The sequence below is a fragment of the Raphanus sativus genome, chromosome 1 (assembly GCF_000801105.2).
Source record: "Raphanus sativus cultivar WK10039 chromosome 1, ASM80110v3, whole genome shotgun sequence".
NCBI lineage: Eukaryota > Viridiplantae > Streptophyta > Magnoliopsida > Brassicales > Brassicaceae > Raphanus > Raphanus sativus.
In genome coordinates, this window is record NC_079511.1 from 19204439 (window position 1) to 19210569 (window position 6131).

The 6131-nt window shown below is 38.1% G+C and overlaps 1 long non-coding RNA gene across 1 annotated transcript; it reads left to right on the forward strand.

Annotated features, from left to right (window-relative positions):
* Positions 1-2915: 2915 nt before the first annotated feature.
* LOC130495692 (uncharacterized) lies at positions 2916-4658 on the forward strand. The gene is made up of 3 exons (XR_008934807.1): positions 2916-3023; positions 3092-3148; positions 3253-4658. It is a non-coding gene; the product is annotated as an uncharacterized LOC130495692 (long non-coding RNA).
* The last annotated feature ends 1473 nt before the right edge of the window (positions 4659-6131 follow it).

The following is a 6131-nucleotide window of genomic DNA, read 5'->3' on the forward strand; positions in this document are numbered from 1 at the left end:
AAAACTTCATCTCCTTTTGATTTAATACACTGCGATATCTGGGGACCGTATCGAACCCCTTCTTCTTGTGGAGAAAAATATTTTCTTACCATAGTTGATGATTACTCTCGCGCAGTATGGACGTTTTTGATGTTAGAAAAGTCGGAAGTATCTGGCCTACTGCAGAATTTCTTTGCGATGTGTAAAACACATCATGGAAAATCAGTTAAGTAAATTCGTACAGACAATGGCTCCGAGTTTATGGTACTCTCTGCATATTTCAAACAACACGGAATATTACATCAGACCTCATGTGTGGACACACCACAACAGAACAGACGCGTGGAGAGGAAACACCGTCACATTTTGAACGTCGCAAGAGCTTGTTTGTTTCAGGCTTGGTTACCATCTACCTTTTGGGGCAAAAGCATCCTCACCGCAGCCCACTTAATTAACTACACGCCATCTCAGGTACTCCACGGCAAGACGCCATATGAACTTCTCTTTGGAAAGAAACCGGATCTTGATAGGCTACGCGTCTTCGGCTGTTTATGTTATGCTCATCGGAAGTCACGTGATAAAGATAAGTTTGGAGATCGAAGTAGACGATGCATTTTCGTGGGTTACCCTTATGGGAAGAAGGCGTGGTCTCTCTATGATCTCACGACTAAAGAGTTCTTTACTAGTCGCGACGTTGCTTTCTCTGAATCGAAATTTCCAGGTATAGACACTGATGACTATGTTACTCCACCTCCCAATCATTATGACAATTATATTGATGACTGGCTACTTCCGAGCACAGAATCAAGGGGGAGTTTGGAAACTTCGACGCCAAGCAACATCCATCCATCTCCTTTAGTTCCTGCGCCTACTACACCATCCACTACTGCTCCTACTACACCTACCAATGCTAATCTTCCTGCGTTTACAGACGTGGCTACTCCATCTTCTCCTACTGCAGACATGGCTACTTCGCCTCCTGCAGAGTCATTATCTCCTGGAATACCTGAAATTCTTGGACGGGGACAGAGACTAAAGACTCCATCTATACTACTTAAAGACTATGTCACACACTCAGCTCAAACTTCTGATAATAATAAACTCTCTCATGGTCTCTCCCCGCCTGATCTTGGTCTTCCAAAAACATCCTCAGGTATCACACCTTATCCCATATCTAGTTATCTTACTGACGATAAGTCTACAGATAAGCATCGAGCCTTTATGACGACTATCATACATGACAACCCTCCACGATCATTCAAAGAAGCTGTCAAACTGAAAATTTGGGTCGATGCAATGGGAAAGGAAATTGATGCTTTTGAAGCTACTGAAACATGGGACATCACAAACTTACCTCCCGGGAAGAAAACCCTCGGTAATCAGTGGCTCTATACGAACAAATATCACGCCGATGGCACTCTTGAAAGACCTAAGGCGCGCCTGGTAGTCTTAGGCAATCACCAAACCGAGGGAGAAGACTTTACTGAAACTTTTGCACAGGTTGCAAAACTCACTTCGGTTCGATTCATTCTGAAACTTACAGTAGCTAAAAATTGGCTTGTACATCAGATGGACGTACATAATGCTTTCCTACATGGGGATCTTGATGAGGAAATTTACATGAAGTTGCCTCAAGGTTATAAGTGCTCCGACCCAACTAAAGTATGTCGACTAAAGAAATCTCTATATGGACTTCGTCAGGCTCCACGATGCTGGTATGCAAAACTCACAACAGCCCTCACACAATTCGGATTCTCTCATACGCAGATCATTCCTTGTTTTCCAAAGTTCGCGGCTCGGTCTGTATACACATACTAATCTACGTGGATGATTTCGTAATCGCATGTAATAATGCCACTGCCCTACAGGAATTTAAAGACTACTTACAGAGTTGTTTTCGCATGAAGGACTTAGGCACTCTAAAGTATTTTCTTGCTTGAAATCGCTAGGAATTCCTCTGGGTTCTACATCTCGCAGAGAAAATATGCCCTTGACATTATCACAGAAGCTGGCCTCCTTGGCGCCAAACCATCTCCTGTCCCGGGTGAACTTAACCATAAATTTGCTAAAGCTACTGGTCCTCTTGCTAATGCACATCAGTACAGACGTTTGGTTGGTCATCTGATCTATTTGACAAATACTAGACCGGACCTTGGATATGCAGTCCATATACTTGCCAGATTCATTCAGAAGCCTTTATTGCCTCACTGGGAAGCTACCTTACGGGTTGTTAGATATCTCAAGGGGTGTCCAGGTCAAGGAATATTTTTAAAAGCCAACGACTCACTTTAAATAAGTGTTTATTGTGATTCAGATTGGAGTGCATGTCCTACATCGCGTCGGTCTTTAAGTGCCTATATTATTTTTGTTGGTGAATCTCCGGTGGTCTGGCGAACAAAGAAGCAGGATGTAGTGTCCTTATCCTCGGCTGAGGCCGAATATCGAGCCATGTCTGAGACACTCAAAGAGCTGAAATGGATGAAAGGCCTACTTCAGTCATTTGGGTTTCCGCATCTGTCTCCTATGAAGCTATGTACTGTGATAGCAAATCTGCTATTTATATCGCCCCTAATCCAGTCTTTCATGAACGCACGAAGCACATAGAAAGAGATTGTCATCATGTCCGTGATGGTGTTACTGCTAAGCTCATCACTACAGATCACGTCTCCTCCAAGAATCAACTGGCGGACATGCTTACAAAAGCCTTACCTCGCCCTCAGTTCGAAGATCTACTGTCCAAGTTGGGTGTTCGGAATCTCACACTTCCAACTTGAGGGGGAGTAATAAGATAACTACTATGTGTTTAAGATAACTCCTACTATTTCTGATATGTATCTAAGATAATGATAGAACTTGTCCTACTTGTTATCTCTTTAGGAGTTCTAAGCTTGTATATATAAAGGCTATTTGCCTAAGGAATCAATAACACAACTATACTTTTACATTCTAAAGATATTTCAATTCCAGTAAAAGCTTGAAATTGTTTAGTTGGGATCTCAATTTCTCTCACTTTTATAAGTGTTCGTAACAAAATAATTGAAAAGGTGGTATTTGTTCGTATTATTTGTAGTAGTATTTTCATATATTTATCCTCATTTATGTGATTTGGCAGATTGCATGCAAGGCAAGGGAATCTTGTGATCCAAACAGTCTGAATGCTTCTTTGAAGGTGTCTTAAGCGCTGATTCTACAACTCTTGCATTTGTTTGTGTTTCAATTTATTTAAAGTACGAACATTCATGGTATACTTTGTGACCCAATATATTGATTTAGTGATAGAGACTAGAGAAGTTGAAGGACACACACTCCGTCACCACCAAGCAGTTTGGGAGGAGGAATCAAAGCCCAAACCCTAAATGAGGTAGATATGAAGGTCGTAACAGGGGCTTCCTGACAAGCGTTTTGGTTTGCAATCTAAGCTATGATTGAAGGTTTATATTTGTCATACCTTAATTTCCCTTCAGCCATTTTCTTTAGGATGCCATAATTTTTTGGATAAGATTTTCTTATATGTTGGCTTCAAATGATATGTAGATCAAGAAAACACAGATCAAGCTCAAAATACAGATCAAACAGAGCAGATCAAACAGATCATGTAGAACAAATGCAGATCTAAATGGTAAAGAATCTTTTTTGAATTAGTGTTAGCCAAATGTTAAAAAAAAATTGTAAAGTAAATATCTAAAACAAAAGTACAACTTTTTTTTAATAAATACAAATAAAGTTTAAACATTATAAAAAAGGTAAATATAATTACAGCAAAAAAACCGTAAAAAAAACTCTGAAACTCTTGACACTTTTGTTTACAGTTCAGATCAAATTCGAGTATTCGGGTTAAAATGTTTATGACCCCGTTTAGAAACCAAATTTTTTTAAAGCGTATAGGTTTGAATAATTAGTATCAGATTCAATGAAAATTTAAACATTATATAAAAATTTACGTCTCGTATTTTAAACATATTTTTATTTTGTAATTCACTGAAGAAATGATATGCCATGGATTTTACCTACTTTTAACCATGGTTTATAAGTGTTTTAATGATATCTTGCATATTTGCATTGTTTTAACAATTCATTCTTCTACATTTTGATCATATAGATTATGATTTAGTCATCTTTTAGTTGCATTTTGCATACATGAGTCTTTATTAGGTGATGGAGTGTGCTATTGAGTAGCTGGAGGTGGTAAGAGACATTTTGTGGTGCAAAAAGGTGAAAGATGAATATTGATGAAGACCTTAAAGATATCTTTTTAAGTCCATCATTTGGGAATATATGGGAAATTGAGTTAGCTTTCTAATGGAAGTGGTTTCAAGTCATTTGGAGCTGTATTGGAGAAGTTATGATCGATTTACTAGAGGCATATCAACCCCTGGACAAGCAACCCAGGTTGACCAACTCCGGTTGCCTTACCCGGGCGGCCGTACCATAAGCTGGACGATGGGATAACGTGGGTTGGACGACCCGGGTTGTCGACCATGACTCCTACCCGGGTCGCATACTTTCCTGGGCCGATTTTAAGTGTTTTTAAAGGGTTTTAAAGACTTTTCAAGTGTAACCATTAGGTTTTCCAAGGATCCTATAAATACCTTGTAGCCCCCAAAGTTGAGACTTATCTCATGTTCTCTCTAGAAGCACTTTGCCTCATTTTGTAAAGCTTGATTTTTTTTTTATCAATCTAAGGAATTATTTCATATTAAATCTTGTTTCTTCTTTTTTATATTTCTAGGATCTTAGATTGTTCTTCGTAATCTTTTCTTATTTTTTTTAGATTAAAATTTTTTGTGTATTTTTAGTGTATAAAATCTCTAGTTCTTTGTGGATTCGATCCTAAAATGCTCAGCCACTGGTATTCATAAAATACTGGTTTCTTGTGTACTTTTCATTCTTTTATCTATGATGACATTAACATTCATACAAAACATAATTATAGAATCTTTGTTTTGTTATTTTCAGTATTTATATCACATTATTTAATTCATAGTTTACCTCATTAATTTGCAGCTGAAAACACGTATCACTAAAGTGTTAAACACATTAGACTAATAGACGTAAGTAAAACTTCGTTTTCCTACATGTGCAAAAAAGTCGGAGAGGAAAGGATCAATGAGTTTTAAATTGGTATTCATAAATACTGGTTTCTTGTGTACTTTTCATTCTCTTACCTATGATGACATCAACATTCATACAAAACATAGTTATAGAATCTTTGTTTTGTTATTTTCTGTATTTATATCACGTTATTTAACTCATAGTTTACCTCATTAATTCACATCTGAAAACACGTATCACTAAAGTTTTAAACACATTAAACTAACAGACATAAGTAAAACTTCGTTTTCCTACATGTGAAAAAAAGTCTGAGAGCAAAAGATCAACGCAGCCTCTTGCTCGTGAATGCTACACACAATCAGTATAGAAAGGAACAAGCGGACAAGGGAACAGCCAATGCGTACCTGTTCCAACTGTAGAGGAACAATGGTGAAATATCGGGATCAGTGCAAACCAGAACAATGAGAACCACCAGTGCAAACAAGAGATTCACATGTTACCTACTTCTTCGACACCCCATCTTCCATTTATGTATTCCAATTTCAAAAAAAAAAAAATTACGTTTGTTTCATACATGGTAATGGAGAAGGAGATGATTTCGAGTATAAAAGTCACTGGGAAGGTTGAGAAAGGAGTTGGTACCAATTTGAGAAGAGTATGTGGAGGAAGTTAATGCAAGCAGAACAGCCTCATGGTTGATCCGAATCAGAGAACAATTGTTCTGAGTAAAGAAGAAACGAGTAAGGGATGTGGACATCAATGAATCTGTCACCTCTTGCAGTTTTACATGATGTACTGCATATTTAAAAATTGGTAGCCCCTAAACACTCTTTAACTCCACCACTAAATTAGCCTGTTCGACACCTAATCCGTCTACCCTGAATAGTGCATGTGATGAGAAGCTCACGGTGATCTTAAATGAATGTAGGGAGTTTTGTCTTGATAGTGTTTCTTTTTCAGGTTTGAGATGTAGAGTATGGAGCCGACAGGGTGTGTGGTCCTAGTCTACTACTTATATTGTTCAGAGATTCGTGGTAAGGGTATGGTTACTGAGAATAGGAGAGTTCCCACACTTTCCAACTTTTCTCCATGTTCTTGAT